The sequence below is a fragment of the Anas acuta genome, chromosome 1 (assembly GCF_963932015.1).
Source record: "Anas acuta chromosome 1, bAnaAcu1.1, whole genome shotgun sequence".
Taxonomy (NCBI): domain Eukaryota; kingdom Metazoa; phylum Chordata; class Aves; order Anseriformes; family Anatidae; genus Anas; species Anas acuta.
The window spans coordinates 138251914-138268884 of NC_088979.1; the positions used below are offsets into that span (position 1 = coordinate 138251914).

General features: G+C 35.3%; 1 long non-coding RNA gene across 1 annotated transcript; it reads right to left on the reverse strand.

Annotated features, from left to right (window-relative positions):
- Positions 1 to 267: 267 nt before the first annotated feature.
- LOC137850250 (uncharacterized) lies at positions 268 to 16738 on the reverse strand. Its single transcript, XR_011092403.1, has 5 exons — positions 16633 to 16738; positions 13637 to 13791; positions 7018 to 7108; positions 4753 to 4799; positions 268 to 3460 (listed from the first exon to the last, which is right to left on the reverse strand). It is a non-coding gene; the product is annotated as an uncharacterized lncRNA (long non-coding RNA).
- Between the last annotated feature and the right edge of the window lie 233 nt (positions 16739 to 16971).

A 16971-nucleotide genomic window follows, 5' to 3' on the forward strand; every position in this document is an offset into this window, starting at 1 on the left:
AGAGTAAATGTTTTGCTTTATAATCTCACTTTTTAACTAAATAAAAGTTGCTGCATAAAGTTTTAATATCATTTTAAAATATGTCCTTGTAGAAGTTGCCATAAATGTCGGCATTTTCAGCAGCATGAATTTATGATGACACTGAATTTTTATGGCACTATAAAAGTCCATAGTCATGATGACATCTACAGCTGCCTTTTCACTAAAATATAAAAAACTGTATTAAGAGATATAGTTCAACATTTCAAGGGATTTTAAGGAAGAAAATGTATACACTTATGAGTGCTCACAGAAGTCTCAAAATGGAATAAAGGTAACACCCTAAAATTATTTAGCTACTCAATCTTATATTTAAATGGGAGTCAGTGGAGGGTTCTTTTGTTCCCCTTTAGTTTTTATTTTCTTTCATTGATCAGGGAAAAAATGGCACTAATAGACCTTGAAAATCAATTTAAATTGAAGCGTTATTCCACCAGGCAAAGGTTGCCTAATAGCCCTCTCCTTTCACTCAGTATGCGCTATGCATCTTCTCAAGAGAGTGGACCATCTGAGGAGGTAAGGGTGTAGATCCTGAGGAAACTATATGGATACGATTCAGCTCCACAGAGCTTGATAGCCCAAGTCCATCATACACTATTTCTGAACTATCAGACACTGTAGTGCTGCACCTCAATAACATATTAGGATACATTTGGGTACAAGGCCTCTCCCTGTGGCTTGTTTCTGATGGATAAGAGACATACTTTGATGTGCTGGAAGCGACAAGATATACTCATAACAAATCTTTGATTGGGACAACTGACAGAGTAAAACCCTCAAACTATGTCTACTATGTTGTGAACCTGGCCTTAAGCCTAGATTTAGCCAGAACATCTGGTTTTCATTTTGAAGGCCAATAAATAGTACGTCAGAGACACCATGGAGAAACAGAAATCTTCATATTTTCTGTAAGAGGAAGTACTACACTTCTGCATCAGAGTCCTGTAAATGTGTACTGAAATGTGAAATGAAATACATGAAGAATTGTAAATTTCAGTACCATAAATTCCTATACCTTGGGCAGGTGATGTCTGATTCACAATGCATAGCAGCAACAAAAGCCTCTGCAATAACATTAGTGTATTGGAGACTGTTTATCTATATTTTCAAATCTCAACCTATGAGAAGTTTTGCTTGAATAAAGTCTTCAAGAGTTGCCTCATCAATATGAATACTATATTTGATTTAAATATTTTAAAGGCTATTCTTATTGGAGCTGTGAGCAAATTAAATATACCTCTGCTTAAGACATTTCCTGATTGTCACAACAGTAAAAGTATGGACTCAACTCTTCCATCAATGCACACTCAATGTTTCCATTGAATTAAATATGAGTTACATGTACATGGGGACTGAAGCAGTCTGTTTTAATTAGTGTGAAAATGTCAAGTCCCAGTATACAGTGAAAGCCTAAAAACAACAAGACCATTAACCCTTTCATTGCTGTTCAGCATTGTATACAAGCCAAGTAAGAAAACCTCAGAGGAATCCGTTGAATGTAAAATGTTTCAACATTACTGCTGGACAGTTACTCAGAAAACAGGTACCCCAAAAAATCCTGTTGAATATTTAAGCAAGCAAAGGACCTTTTAAAGGACCTCAAACCTTTTAAAACTGGCTTGAGGTTAGTCCATCAAGCCCATTGTTAAACAAGTGGTCATATATTAAATATCGGTGAGAACCTGCTAGTTTTCTTTGGTCTGAAAAAAATCAAACCACTTAGGGCAGTCCATTTCTATGGGAAAATAAATAAATAAATAAATAAATAAATGTACATTAAGCTTGTTTGGGAATCCCGTTTGCTTCAATGTCCAAACATTTTAATTGAAAATTGAAACTAATATCTCGCAGAAAAATTTGGATGAATCAAAGCCTAAGTGTAAATCCACGCACTTAGAAGACAAAATTCAAGGTCTGCATTTTTGAAAAAATGGAGCTACAATTGTCTTCTTAGACTATGTCTACTCTACAGTGTTGTTAGATGCCCAGTCTAGAAATACTTATCTACAGGTGGTTTTTGTTTGTTTGTTTATTTGTTTAGAGGAATTTACTTATGCTTCATTAGCACCATATGTATAGCAGCAGGAACCCCTATGCAGGCTGTCCCCTGGATGCACCTTTTCCTGGAGGTAATCATTTCTTATATGTATACTACTTCCACAGCTGCCAGTAATCATAGCACAAGTTCTTGATTTAAGTTTCCCAGCTTAAAACATATTTGAGAGTGTAAATGAAAACTCAAAGAATACAACTCCAGCCTACTTACAAAAATAGCTTATTTTCAAATTTGCTATAATTCTTTTGCATCAGGAAATGAAAAGCAGAGTTACTTACTAATAATGTTACCATGAAACCAGATAATGTGTAGAAGGAAGGTAATTTACTTAACCTAGAGTTTTCAGATGGCTTCAGAATTAGAACACAGACAGGTATTTTCAGAAAGCTTCTGTAGCATTTAGAAACGCTCTCCTCTGTAGGTAATGGAGATAGCTGCTGTGGTTTCCAAAAGGAAGCTCCTTAAATTGCAAGCTTTTTGGGAGAAATAATCTAGTTTCACCAGGTGCCTACAGCCTAGCACAACATCTGGACCAAAGCAATAATGACAGAAGATCATGGACAGAAAATGGTTTTATGTGGAACACAATCACAGCACCAACATACAGCCCTTCTCATCAGACATTCAGCCTCACGTACATACTCTGACTGCAGAGACACTCCAGAATCACAGCTCCAATGTATTCAGGGCCTTGTGCCATTCTTTTACCAGAACAGGCAGTCACTAATAAGACAGTAATTGGACCAGTGCATGGTCTCTGAGGAGCTGCATATATTACATAGAGCTACCAGCATATACACACAGTTACCAGTTATTTATAAAGAGATTCAAATAGAGAGGCTGTTGGCAAAAATAGGCAAAATAGAAGAGTTTATCTGTAGAGTCCATACATACTGTTATTTTTGTCTTGAATCAAACAACTCTCTTCAGATGATATAATTAAAAAATACAAACCTTTTAATCACAGCACAAGTTGGTAAGAAGTGGACAGACATAATTACATAGTAAAAATTGTCTAGGCTCTGCTAACTCCAATATTAAGATATTTCCTGGGAAAATGGCAAAAAACAATGTCACATTATTTCTCCGATTCATTAATAAGCATGTTTTTTGCACACTACTCTTCATGGTGTATTAACTTATGACAGGGGTCATGGCTACATTAAATTATAGGATAAATTATTATAGTTAACAGTGCTATTTGACAGCTTCTTAGGTATCTGCTGCTCTTAAACTTATTCTGCATGGATTTTTTAACAGCAAAATAAGAAAAGTCTTAGATAATAATGCTTTTTACCTTGATTCCTACCTTTTTGTCACACTCCTCCACACAAAGCAAGTGATGACCAAAGATCACTGTCTGAACTATTAGAAAAAAAAACAAATCATAAAAGAACAGCTTAAAGTAGTTCAGCTCAAATTTTACAGTTACATTAAACGCTGAAGCTTTTTGATACAAAGCACAAGGTTGGTCTCCCTTCTGCTGCTTTCAGGTAGCTTTTGATCTCAGTTTCTTCAAATTAAGAGTGGTTGGAATATAGTAAGGATCTAGTCCACAGTCTTGTAACTGCAATGTAATATCTGAAAACTTAAAAAGGGATCCATTGGTTTCTTGCAGGAGAGTGTACTGCATTATTTAAGGAAAGGTGAGCTCCCTTGGCAGGTATATTTGTGTGATATTCTGTACAGAGATTTTGTTGTTATGTATTTGTGTTTGTCATTAAAAATTAGCTTTTCACTCATTATGACCTTTTTTGCATCCCTACCACTCTCCAGGTAGCCCCTCCATACCTCCTTACTGCATTTTGTTTAATATAATCACAGAGATAAATTCACAGAGCTGGATGAAGAGATGGTCATTTTTAATGCACCACTTGTCCTGTCACTAGCGAGCACTGAAAAGAACCTGTCTCCATCTTCATCGAATCCGCCTTTCTCTGAATGGGCTGTCTCTTAAATATCATCCCTCTTTAAGCCAAACCTAAATGCTACTGTAGCCATTACAGTTATATTGAAAGCTCAGATATGATTTCTTCTTTGTTTATTTGTTTGTTTTGGTGGATGTTTGTTTATTTATTTATTTTATTTAGTTGTTGCATTGTTGCTGATTACCTCTTTTTTATTTTTTTTTTTTCAATAGCTACATTTGTATATGAGTTATATGTGCACAGGAGACCAGTGATCTCCCCTCATGTCTTTAGTAGCTATTATCATGCAAAACATAATAATTTATAATCAAAGCAAGGACAAGTATAACTGTAGAATCTTTGGTTTTCTGTAACATATAGGCATTATTTTAGTTATAGTGGTATAGCAAGGGGAATCTAGATAGACACAAATCACGAATGACTTTGACCCACAGTATCTTTCACAGTGACTTCAGTGGTGTTGGACTAATGCAAAGACAAAGTTCCTCCCATTTACATGTATCAGACAGTATTTCTAACCACTCACAAGAAATAAAAATGTTAAACAAAATGCAGGAAGAAATTAATGTAGTTTAGATGAATAGATGAAACCAAAAGACAGATGAAATACAATCCTGGGACTAAGTTTAAATATTTTTAAATATTTTTAAATCATATAATTTAAATCAACATTTCTAATCCTAAACTATTTCTGCAGTATAAAAAATGGCAACGCTATTCATGACTTACCCCATGTAAGACAGAAACAGTCTAGACGTATCATCTCTGGACGATCCCTGGACATTAGAAACAAGAATATAAAAAAGTGCAACACAGTTAGGGAAGAATCACATTACAAATTACTGAAGCTAAACTTTCAAAAAATGACATTTCAAAAAGTGATGAACCTATTCAAAAAGACCCTGAAGTCAAGAAAGAGGAAATTAAAATCCTTGGATTTACCATGAGAGTAACTTAAGCACAATATAGTAGTCACTGAAGGCACAAATGCCTGTAAACAACAACAACAACAATAAAAGGTAAGCAAGAGGGGAAAAATTCCACTACTGTTAACTAATGAAGTTCAGGAGGTCATTAGAGCCATGTGGGCACCCTTCAGGCAGTGGAAACTAAGACCCTGACTTTTCTAGTAACTGTATCTTTCTTTCTTAAGACTTTTCATACACTACACTTTTTTTTTTTTTTAATTCAATAAACATATTGGGCTTTAAGAAGGCAGTTGAGGCTTTCTCACTGTTAAACCATACAGTGGTGTATATCAAAATATGATATTTGAAAAAATTTCGGTGTGGCATGGATAAATATTTTGCAAATTTTCTATTCCATTGTACTAATGTGCCTCAAACTTAGTTTGACAATAAAGCAGTTTATCCTCAATCACCCATCCAATCTTAACCTTTCTATGGATCTCTCTAACATTCACAAAAACAGCAAGTTGAAATTAAATATGGGTAAGTAAAAACAATTCCCCTTAGGAAGGAGAAAGGAAATAAATACAAAATGAGGGATGACTCATAAAGCATCAATAAAGTAGAAATGTGTTACCAACAATTATGTCATCTCCTTGCAGCATGCTTGCAACAACAGAAGGCTAAATTTTCATTCTTGGAGATGTTAGCAGGAATACTTTGTGTAACAGGCAGAAAACCATTATAGCACTCTTCAAAGTGTCTGAGACTTCAAGTGCAGTAATATTGCCAGCTGGCTACCATACTTTAACAAAGATGTAGACTAGTTGAGATAATCCCAAATGGAAAAATAAATAAATAAATAAATAAATAAATAATAGAATAACAAAAAGTGGACAGGTTTAAGAAACATTTTTTTTTCCTGTTGTTTATTTTCCTGCTGTTGAGAGATGCAGAAAAAAAATTGGACTGAATAGACACAAATAACCAGCTCAGTTTTCAGCAAAGTTTAGTACAATTTTTAGGAAAAAGCTATCTCTCCTTGTCTTATTATTTTGTGACTGGGAAGAGAACACAAACTTCAGTCCATTTTCATTCCACACTCAAAGAAGTTGAGTAGTTTGAAGTTACTGATATCCATTAAAAATATATTTGAATTTTATAGGCACGATTATATTCTTCATATAGTTATCCTTCAATTCCTTATTATTAGGATTCTGAACTTTATTTTAAAATGAATTAATTTGGGGTAGCCACAAAATGAAAAGTTATTATTAGTAGTAGTATTGTTGTTGCTGTTGTTGCTGTTGTTGTTATTATTATTATTATTATTAATTGTTTGGTGACCCTGCCTTCATAAGCAACTATACTTCTGTTTACTTTAGCCTTATATTCATAGTGGCCCGTACTTACTGCATTTAATTTACAGGCTCTATAGAGTATCCATAGCTGAGAACAGAATGACTAAAAATTATGTGATGGATACAGGATCATCTTTTTTTTTATGTGTAAAAAGTTTAACTCCACACCATGTATTTGGGAAATAGAAGCTTCAATGACATCTCATTTTGTCTTCTCCTCAAGTACAGGATTCAGATAGAAAATATAACAATTCATAACACTTGGGCTGAAGACTTCCTGTTATTTAAGGTTCTGAAAGCTCAGTTTTTGACTACGTTGGGGCCAATTTTTCTCTCTTTGTTCTTAGTAAAGTTGTGGATGTAGAATGGTAGAAAATGGACTCTGTTAGCCAAAGAAGAAATAAAAGTTCCTGGTACTCAGCAAGCATAAACTAGTGTAATCAGTGGTTAATTAAAATCAGAAGATAATTTGCTCAAAGGTCTGGCCCAACATACCCCTCTGTACTGTGCAGTACAGTAAGAGTATGAACACCACCACCACACCACCTTCCACCTGCATCAGATAGACAATAAAAGTATAGTATTTTGAGGTGCTGATTCAGTTTCTGACTTACATGATAGCAGATAGATGGCAACTCTTTCACAGCAAATGCAGTCGGTTGATTCAACAATACCAAAGTCACTTTGCCAAATATAAAAAATAAATAATAAATAAATTTCCTTACTTATAAGTAGCTGAACATCAGGAATCCAAAGCACCATGTTCTCTTTACAGTCATCAGAGGGAAGATGCAGGAATACCACAGAAGCAGCCAACTGCAAATGCCAATGAGCGTATGTGAAATAAAGCAGCTCTCAAGCATGGATGCCCTATCCAACACCAGCTATGATTACAGCTCCGTGAATTGCCTTGTCTCTGAAAACACCTAATTTTGTTATTTTCTGTTCCTAGGAGATCAGGGGTGTGGGGGTGACTTCTATGTGACAATCTGTAATGCAGATTCCTTTAAACTGTATTTTGCATATGGTGAAAGTTCAGTAAACAAGGCATATGTTGAGAGAGAGGTTTTAGCGTAATCTCTGATTTTGATTGCCAATTCCAGACAGCATCATGAAGGTTACAGCTTGGTTTCAAAACTGTTATTTGGGGTTACTCGGCAAGGACAGTAGTGTCTATATTCTCTTTGCTGGACAGATAGATTTGAGGAAAATTGGTATTGAAGCTCACAAGCAAATTCAAGAATTAGCAGTACAATGAAATCTTACAGCTCCTCCACAGTGGTACTGCATTAGCTAAAAAGCCAGAATGGGTCCTCTTATGCCTCCACTACAAATTAGTGCCCAATATGCATGTTGCATTTACCTGTTTATTGTGAAGGAGGTTGTCCTAGAGATGTGTTTGTTTAAAGGCAATGGAGTGCTGTAAATCTAAAATCTATATTTTGTTTTCAAACAGCCTTTAAGTTCAGAAATCATTTTATTTTTTTCTACACTTGTCTTTAATTTTAAAGGAAACAAAAATGATGATTGGGGGAAAAACCACCACCAACAAAAAAATGTAGGAGCAAGAACAGGTAGATTTATTCTGGATGGGGAGAGGAGATATGCAGTTGTAATTATTCTATGCATTACTGTAAGCTGTTTCAAGTGTCAATGCAGAAAACTCTTCATACTTTGAACAAGTCATTGGACTCAAGGCCCTTTCAGATCTTGTCATTTCTGGGAGCCAAAGATTCCTCTCCTTAATGTTAAGCCTGGCCTATACAAAGTTGCATCACTTTAATTAAAAGTGTATTTTTAAATCAATTTAGCAAACCCATGCAAACCCTATGTTGGCACTTCTAATTTTATTTCAATCAGACTTGCATCAATTTATCTTAAGTGAATTCCTTCCTAACTTAGGCTAAATCAATATAAGCCTGGGCAAAATCAATTTAGGAGTGTCCAAACAAGTGTTCAGATAGGTTTAACAAAATCGATTTATAAAACGATTCAAATTAAATTGGTTTAACTTCTTTGTGAAGACAAGTCTGGCTTAGCTAATTTCCTCAAACCAGGCCGTTTAGAGAACCAAATAACCAAAGTGAAAATTATGGAAAATTATGGATTTTTTTTTTTTTTTTTTGATTCAAGCCTATTTGTGTTCTAGAATTAGTAATATTCAGAAAGTTTATGGCATTTGAGTAAAAGGAAATTATGAAATGAGTGAGATGCACAGTTACCAGTGTAGAAACATGTTTTAGTTAGTTAGTTAGTTAGTTAGTTAGTTAGTTTACGAGTTCAGTGAAATGTACTCAGAACTCACAAAATCACACAGGAGATTTTAGAACTGTTTCACTGCTTACAGATTTCTTGGAGTTGGATTGACCCAAGAATAAGAAAAATTCCCTCAATCTCTGCTTTGCACCTAGGGAGTATTTGACTAACTGGGCACGTTTGAGATACTCGCTCCAGTAACAAGAGAATCAGCCAGTGCATCTTTAAAAATACTAGCCTAGTGGCTGTAATTTAACAAAAAAAAAAAAAAAAAAAAAAAAAAAAAAAAGTTATAATAGTTATAATAATATAGTAAAGGCATTTTAAGTACTATGAGAGTGCAAATTAATCATTATTCAAAATGTTTCCAAGTAGTGAAACAAGGAAAGCCTTTCTTTCCTTATACAAAGTACTTTATCAAACTAAAATCACACATCTTTGTAGGTTTCTTTTGTCAAGCCACGTACTACAAACTTGCAAATTTATTTTGTGTTAGTCAACTAGAAATAATACTAATTAAAACAATGTAGATTATAGATTATAGTCTTATTTCATTCGCATCCTCGAAACTCAGCACGTTTTTTCATGTTACTGTTGCCTTCTACTAAAAGCCTTCTATAGTTTTGTATGTTCACAGACGTACAATTGGCCCACAAAAATTAAAATTTTCACATCTATTACATTCAAAAATGTCCAAACAATGTTGATTTCTCTCTATGTAGTATTTCTTACTGAAAAAATAAATATTATTTGAAGTTTTTGTACAAAGATGTTTCTGAATTAAACTTCTGCAAGAAAAGTTGGAAGGCTATCAGAAAGTGGCATCAGCATTTTGGAATACCAGTACTCCAAACAGCTGTCCATCTACCTATGACCTGTCATCAAAATATTCCTTGCTTTAAGAATAATCAGGAACATTTTCAAAAAACAAACACCAAAACAAAACAAACAAACACCAAAAAACAAGAACAAATAAATATTAAACAAACAAACAAACAAACTTTAATGAAACAAATGGCAGAGCAGCCAAGTTGTAGCATCTAATGGTAAGTGTAAGAAATTTTTATTATGAACTCAATATTACAGCTTTATACCAAAAAATCACAGTTCCTGCTTAGTGTCAGTCAGATACAGATGACAAGTATTGATGAATACTAGTCATCCTTGCAAAACCTCAAGACAATAGGATAATCTTACAAAAAAGATGCCATTAAAAAATAAAAAAAGTTCAATTAGGTGAGACTAGTACACTATACATATATTTCAACCGCATAAGTTTTATAGTTATGGTACTTTTCAAATTCAAAGCAGGGATAGTAAAATAATTAAAACGACGCTGGTATAGTATACTGTGGATCCATAAATACCCTCTGGGGTGGAAGTATTATGAATTGTCACCACATATACACCACAACCACATTTCCACTTGCTCACGTGTTAGTACTGTGGTCTGTGTGAAATGGCCTTATGTAAGATCTGAATACCTTTAACAATGCTATCCTGAAGGTTTAGGCTATGCTTTGCTTTCTGCTCAAGTAATTGCAGGTTGTCAGTAGAAATTCAATTTGTGCTGATTCTTCAAATACGGAGGTCATGGTGGGAAACTAGTTGCTGTTGTGTCTTTAACCAACTATATAAGTGGGAGTGCGACATAACTCCTGTTTTTCAAAGGCAAAGGTTGCTCAGGCCAGGCAACATTTTAGAGCAAGGTTGTGCAAAGGCTGCACATATCCTCCTCCTTCTGCTCAGGGTTTCCCAAGGTATTTCTGGCTCCACTGATAATGCCAGAGTGCAGGAAACTGGGCCCTGGAACTACCAATGAATATACAAAAAATTAGGTTGTAATTTATTCTTCTACCTTTCCTCTGCTGAAGTCTGCTGCTGCTGTAAGGATGTCCCAGTGCCCTTTTCACTGCTTAGCACAAGCTAAGTGTTACTCTGTTACACCACTGAGTCCAAAGATCATAAAGCAACAGAATTTGTCACAGATACGTTCATAAAAATCAAGCAATATGGTTTTGGTGTTCTGGAATACTGCCCTGCTGACACACCTTGTCTCCTTAAAGAGGATCTTCAGGGCTGGGGTTAGGGTTAAGACCCTAACTGAACCAGGGAGAGAGGATGGTAACTCTTTTTCCAAAGGAAAGGAATATGACATAAACAGGTATGATGGTAAGTGTTTTAAAAAAAAAAAAATATAAATATAATAAAGTAGAAGGGAGAGAGAGAAAGGGCAGCATGAGCAGCATGAAACTGCAAACCCAGGCTGTTCCATCTAAGTAATAATGTACAAGGAACATCATTTCAGGAGAGGTCAAGAAGCCTTGGCTATGCTCAGACAAAAAATATTTTTGTAAAATATACACCTTTTCAACTTGACTTGTGAAAAAAAAAGTGTGGATGTATTTTGTGAAATCTGTGTTATTTAAACTGGGAAGTAAGCTTTCTGAATGCAGTTTGTACCACCTTTCTTATACCTACACATTTCTATATGGCTTAAACCAGAAGTATCTGGACCATCATTGAACTTCCACTTACATGACAGCTAGGTATTTGCCTATAGATGAAAATACAGCTTTTTTGATACTGCAAAAAGATTGATCTCATGTTAGAGATCAAGGCACATTTTTTGACTGAGATATCTAAACATTGATATGTCTGGTGTACTGGATGTAGCAATCCTTTTATTTATTTGTGTTCTTTTATCTGTTTTATATAGCTAGGAACCCTTTTTGCTTACAATGATAGCAGTAATTTTGTCCTCAAGTTGTCTGTCTGGTATGAGGAAATACATTCAAACCATGCTTCTTTAACGATATTATCCTTTGCTTACACCATTTTTAGTTTAAATTTAAGTCAATTTGAGTGAAAGTGCACATGACAAATTGCCTATTTTTGCACTTCTTCAATTAGTTTATTTCTTCCTTTTTTGCTATAGTAATTATATTATTTATCTACTATTGTTAGAATATGCTTCTGTCTCATTACTAGTGTTCAGTTTTATCACCAATATTTCTTGAACCTTTTTGCTAATCAGGGATTTTATAAAGCACCAGTATCACATCTATTCACTCTACCTGCCAAAATGATACATGGAAAACATTTTTCTACCCTGAAAGATTGATAAAGCCCTGGCAAAAATGATGATGAGAACAAACAAAAACACTGGAAGAAAGAGAAATCCAGATGAGCAACCCTGGAGAATACAATCGTCCTCTGGCAACTCTTCTTGCATGGTAACTGAAAGTAAATTTGGTGGAAAATAGGAGAATCTGATGTCTGGTAGGAGTTCTAGGTCTGTCCCAAACAAAAAGCAACAGAGGAAAAGCTGTGGGAAAGCTGCCTTTGCAACCTCATGTTGTGCAGGGCAGGTTTTCTTTCTTACCTTTTAACCTGTCTCTGGAGGTGGCTGACCATCCGAGTACCTTTCTTCCATGCTTTGCAACTTACATGGATCAAAAATATGTAACAGGATCTGGGTTGGGTAGGGCCCTCAGAATTACCCATATCAATGCTGTCACTTGGATAATTATTTACATTTTCTTTTCTCTCTGTGAAAGCACTATTGTGGCACACAGGAATCAACGGTAATCTTCCTTCCATAATTCTGTAAGCTATTTTGCTCAGCCTGCGTGCCAAAATACTCACTCATGAATATGCAATGATGTTGAAGGAATATTTCTTTAAGTTTTAAGCCCTTGGGCCTTTAATCTCGAAGCCTTTTAAATCCAGGATATGATTTTCTTGTGCGTATGCATGTATATGTGCTGGTATGTGTGTATCGGTGTCACTTCTCCTAACTTGTGTGCATACTTGATTGCTGGAGGGCTTTAATTCTCATTTAGATATATCATGTACTCATGCACACATACAGTAAGGACAGTTTTTGCCTATTTTTCATAGTGTGGAGGACACTGATTATCCAAAGTGCTTCCCACTACAGCTATAGGGTATAACTGTTGATGCATTTGGTAGTAGGGTAAAAAAAGGTAATTGAAACTTTTCAAGGGTTCCTGCCATACAATGACCAGAAAAATTATATTAAGTGCCCAGAACTTCGTGAGACTAGACTTATGCAATGATAAACTGGAAAATAAATAAGTCAACACAAACATTTACTTGAGGGGCTGAAAACATCTTTAACTTTGGGACAGGTCCCCTTTTCATGTCCACAATTTGGAGGGCTGCTTGCCTTCCTGGGCTATGGGGTAATGAAAAGGAGAATCTTCCAGCATTTGGTGTGTGCAAAAAAGCAGAAGGAAGAATGCAACACCCATTTACCACACCACAGCTGTTAAAGGTCTTGGATCACAAAGAGCTGCTTCAGGGCTCCCCTCCCCTCTCTGCTTGAATCAGAATCTCGCTGCAAACTTGGACTTATGTTCTGGGGTACACTACACTTCCCACTGAATCTGCATCCAAAATGGAAATGTTAATTCGATACAGCCTGATATCCCTAAACACCATGCAGCCACTCTCTCCCACCTAATAGTTTCCTCATAAGAACTCATGCATTTATCTGGGGGTTAGGATATTGATGTTCAAGGCCTTTATCCAAAACTGGCAAAACAGAGTCCCTCAATCCACATGAATATCATATATCACGGTATATTATTTATTGAACCAGGTTGACAAGCTTCCTGTATATTCCATTTATGAGCGGTATCAAAACTGTAAGTTCAAGTCATTTGGGGAATGCTGAAATGTCCATTTTTGTGCTTGGTGAAAATAAACATAAAAACGCAGAAGGAGAAAGGAAGCCAGTGCTTCAGCTCTTTGATTCAGATTTCCAAGTAACTTTTGGTGCTATAAAATCATGTTTTTGAGCAAATAAACAACACTACAAAACTAAGTTATTACTTCTTCCCACGAATTACTCACCAGTCATATAAACACAGTGCCAAGAGACAGTTCTTACCCAAAAGACTTAACAGTCTAATGCCCCACAGAGCTCTGCTGTGTCTGGAGAATATACCGTAAAAAATAATAACGAGCTGGTAGCAAAAGTTCTATGCTCTAAAAGTGGTCCATATATTTATTGTAGCAATTAAAACTTCAGCTCTTTTGCTGCTTTCTGCCACTTCTTACCTTAGATTTCTGGCTCTCCAAATTCAGCTTACTGTCTCCCATGAACTGTGATGTGTCCACTAATGCCTTATGAAAAAGGAATTCCAGAGATGTTCAGTTAAGCACAGGTTGTTTTTAGAGGAGTATGGAGATGAGAGACAGTTGGAAGTTTAAATCTGAAGAAGAAACATGAGAATTATAACATTTGGTGAAAATGGAATGCTGACACCAAAGGTAGGGTGGAAGAAATTGCAGAGTAGATGCAGAATGTGTCCAGTATGCCCTGGAGGCATCTGAAGTGGGGTAAAAAAGAAAACAAGTTGTCCATAATCATGAATTAGCCATGCAAGTTCTGGCTTAAAATTATACACTTTACAAATTGGATAGAGTGAGGAAGTCTCTTTTTCCTTTTTTTTTTTTTTTTACTCGTGTGTGTTAGTGATCCTATCCACTAAAAAAAAAAAAAAATGTGGGGGGGAGGGGCTGGAAAAATCTAGAAAGAAAGAAAGGAAAAGAAAGAGATGTATCTGTCTGATGCTGTTAAATTAAATTAGACTGTGATGATTACCGTGTGCCTTCACAAAAGACATTTTGTAACATTTAAGATTTCTGCTAATTGAACGAGGTACATTACCATGCAAAAGAATGTTAGTGAAGGTTGAAAAGGACAAACCAACTATTCTCGTACATCACCATAATTATGCAGCCCCATGTTCGAACAATTACATTTATGTAGACCCACTGTTAAAATCAATGTTACTTGTACAGCTAGTCCTTAATCAATGGAATCAGTCAATTTACCATGGTCACATCCTTCTTCTTAATTAAGACAGTGATATCTCTGGAGCACAGGGTCTCAAAGAGATAAATAAGTACAGAGGTTGGGAAATGTCAAAGAGGTGACTCCCCGATTTTACTCTCAACGAACTTGGGAGGAAATAAGACAGTTCCCTCAGTTCAGGGAAGCAGCACAATCTTCTAAAGAGATGGCTTAGCATTCATTAAGAAAAGAGCAGGTAGCAGTGTCTGACAGAAATAGCACTAATGAGCAAAGAGCGCTTTCAACATGCATATCCTTCATAGTCATAGTCTGAATTATGAAGGTTGTGCCACCTAAGCCAATTTTAATTAGAGTGAGCATGGACCTCTTTGGACAGTTAGCCTTTCTTTCTAAAATCCATTTCAATATGGTGTCATTTTGTTGTCATAATCAAAATGGCAAAGTGATGGAATAACCTACTTAAAATGTCTGCAGTGTTAAAGCAGATATGGCAAACATCCTCTAATGACACATGTAATAAGGGTATTACCTAGAGGACTGTGACAGTGCATTCTGTGTTGTCAGCAGAGCTAGAATAATGATAGAGGTCTCCTCTGGAATAGGACAGAGGTCTTTAAAGACCAGGTCTATACTTTCTGTTCTACAGGCAAGCTATTAAACTCCTGTGTGCTGGAAGGAAAAGAGAAAAATACAGAGCTACCAAGCTGCCAAATGCAGACATGCTCATAACTCCAGACTTTTTTCCTGTATAAAATATACTTGTGCTGTCAAACTAAGATTTGAAGTCTTTCTATAATAAAATACACATTGTGGACTACTAAATAAAGAAAAACTAAAATGTAAGTAATCTGTACTTCTTTGCTTATAAATGTTTGGCTTTAACAATTATTTCTTACACAACATTATTATGGTATTTACAGTCTGAGAATAATAATAACAGACTTCTCAGCCTCAAGTGCTTTAGCTGCTCCAGGCTCTAGAGCCAAGGCATTAAAAATATTTAGAAATGCAAAAGCCATGTAACTAGGATTTCTCCTCTGCTACATCAGTTACAATCCATGATTGATTTATTTAAATATGAACACAATCAATCTGAATCTCAGTGTGTACGTATCTGTTTAACCAGAAAGATCTTTGGGAAAGATTTGAAAAATTTGGCCACAAACATCTGAACAACTTTAAAAAATTGGGTTCCAGGAGTCTAAATACTTGTCCAGGTGGCATAGCGATATACTGTGAAAACACACATGGAGTAATATCAAATGAGCTCCATAACTTTAAGCAGCAGAAGACCAAGTGAAATGCTATCATGGTGCAACTTAACTGCTTCCCATAACAAAACAAGTACCTTTGCTTGAACACACAGAGCTTTGACAACAAAATTTGGGTCCTGGGTAGCATTCATGGTTTTGTTTCTTTTCAAAAGACAGAAAAAACAAAAGAAGAATATTGAAAACAGTCAGCAACCAAGAACATCCCCAATAAATTTGAAAAGAAAAGGGAAAATCTGATGCTTTTCTTGAGGTCATCAGTTTCATTGAAGGAGTTAGAAAAGCATATTTTTCTCTAAAAAGTCATCTGAAAAAAAAAATATCAGCTACTGAGATCATTAAAAGAAATTCAGTTTCTGAAACTTAACCCTTTTCTCAGAAACAATTTTCTAATTTGATTCACAATTCCTTCATCTAATGAGAATCAAAATAAAAATTCTAATACTAAAAGCTACAAACAAAGTAAACTAGAACTCTGTTGCAGAGATATACAAAGAGGTTGTAAACTTCTCTTGTTTGTGGACAGTTCCTATATACCAATGCACTGTATGAGGGGTTGTTCCATTTCTTATGAAAACTGAAATATATTAAAGTATGTTCCAGTAGGTTAAAATAATGATGTAAAGGAGCCACTCCCTTAAATTCAATCTCTATTCTGTCCTACACTTTTTATTTTTTATCAGTATTTTAGTAATCTCTCCATTTCACAGCTGAAAATTAGCATATTTTCTCTCCCTTTAGGTGCGTTATGAAACTTAATAAATTAATGTCTTAGATGTGCTTTAGGAGTTCAAGACAAAGTAGAGAAAGTTAGAGTTAATAACAATTATCCTGAGTCTGAGGCAAGAAAACATCCATGATTTGGACTATATATAAAACTATGCATATAAATTCAGTTGGAAGTACAATGTAGCAAAAGCAGTAAGAAAAAAATCACACCACCATACAAGAAAAAATAATCTGACCTGACATAGAACGATTCTTCCTCCTCTTCCCTCTTTCCACATTGTGATTTAAAACTCTAACTCCTCTAGATGTCTTTACTTCTGCATTTGAGGTATTTTGGTGAAAGCCAAAACTATAAAATTGAAATGGAAGTGATTTAATACTGGGGAAAAATTACAATTAAAAAAAAAAAAAAAAAGAAGAAGAAGAAGAAGAAGAATGATTTTCAAAGTGCTTTCTGCAAAGAAACAGAATTAAGAGGAAAAGCTGAGAAAGCTGCAGGGATTAAAGTAGGTATTTTATAAATTTGAAAGCAGCTGTTCAACCATATGTGCTTACCTTTTCATTTTTTCTCAGCT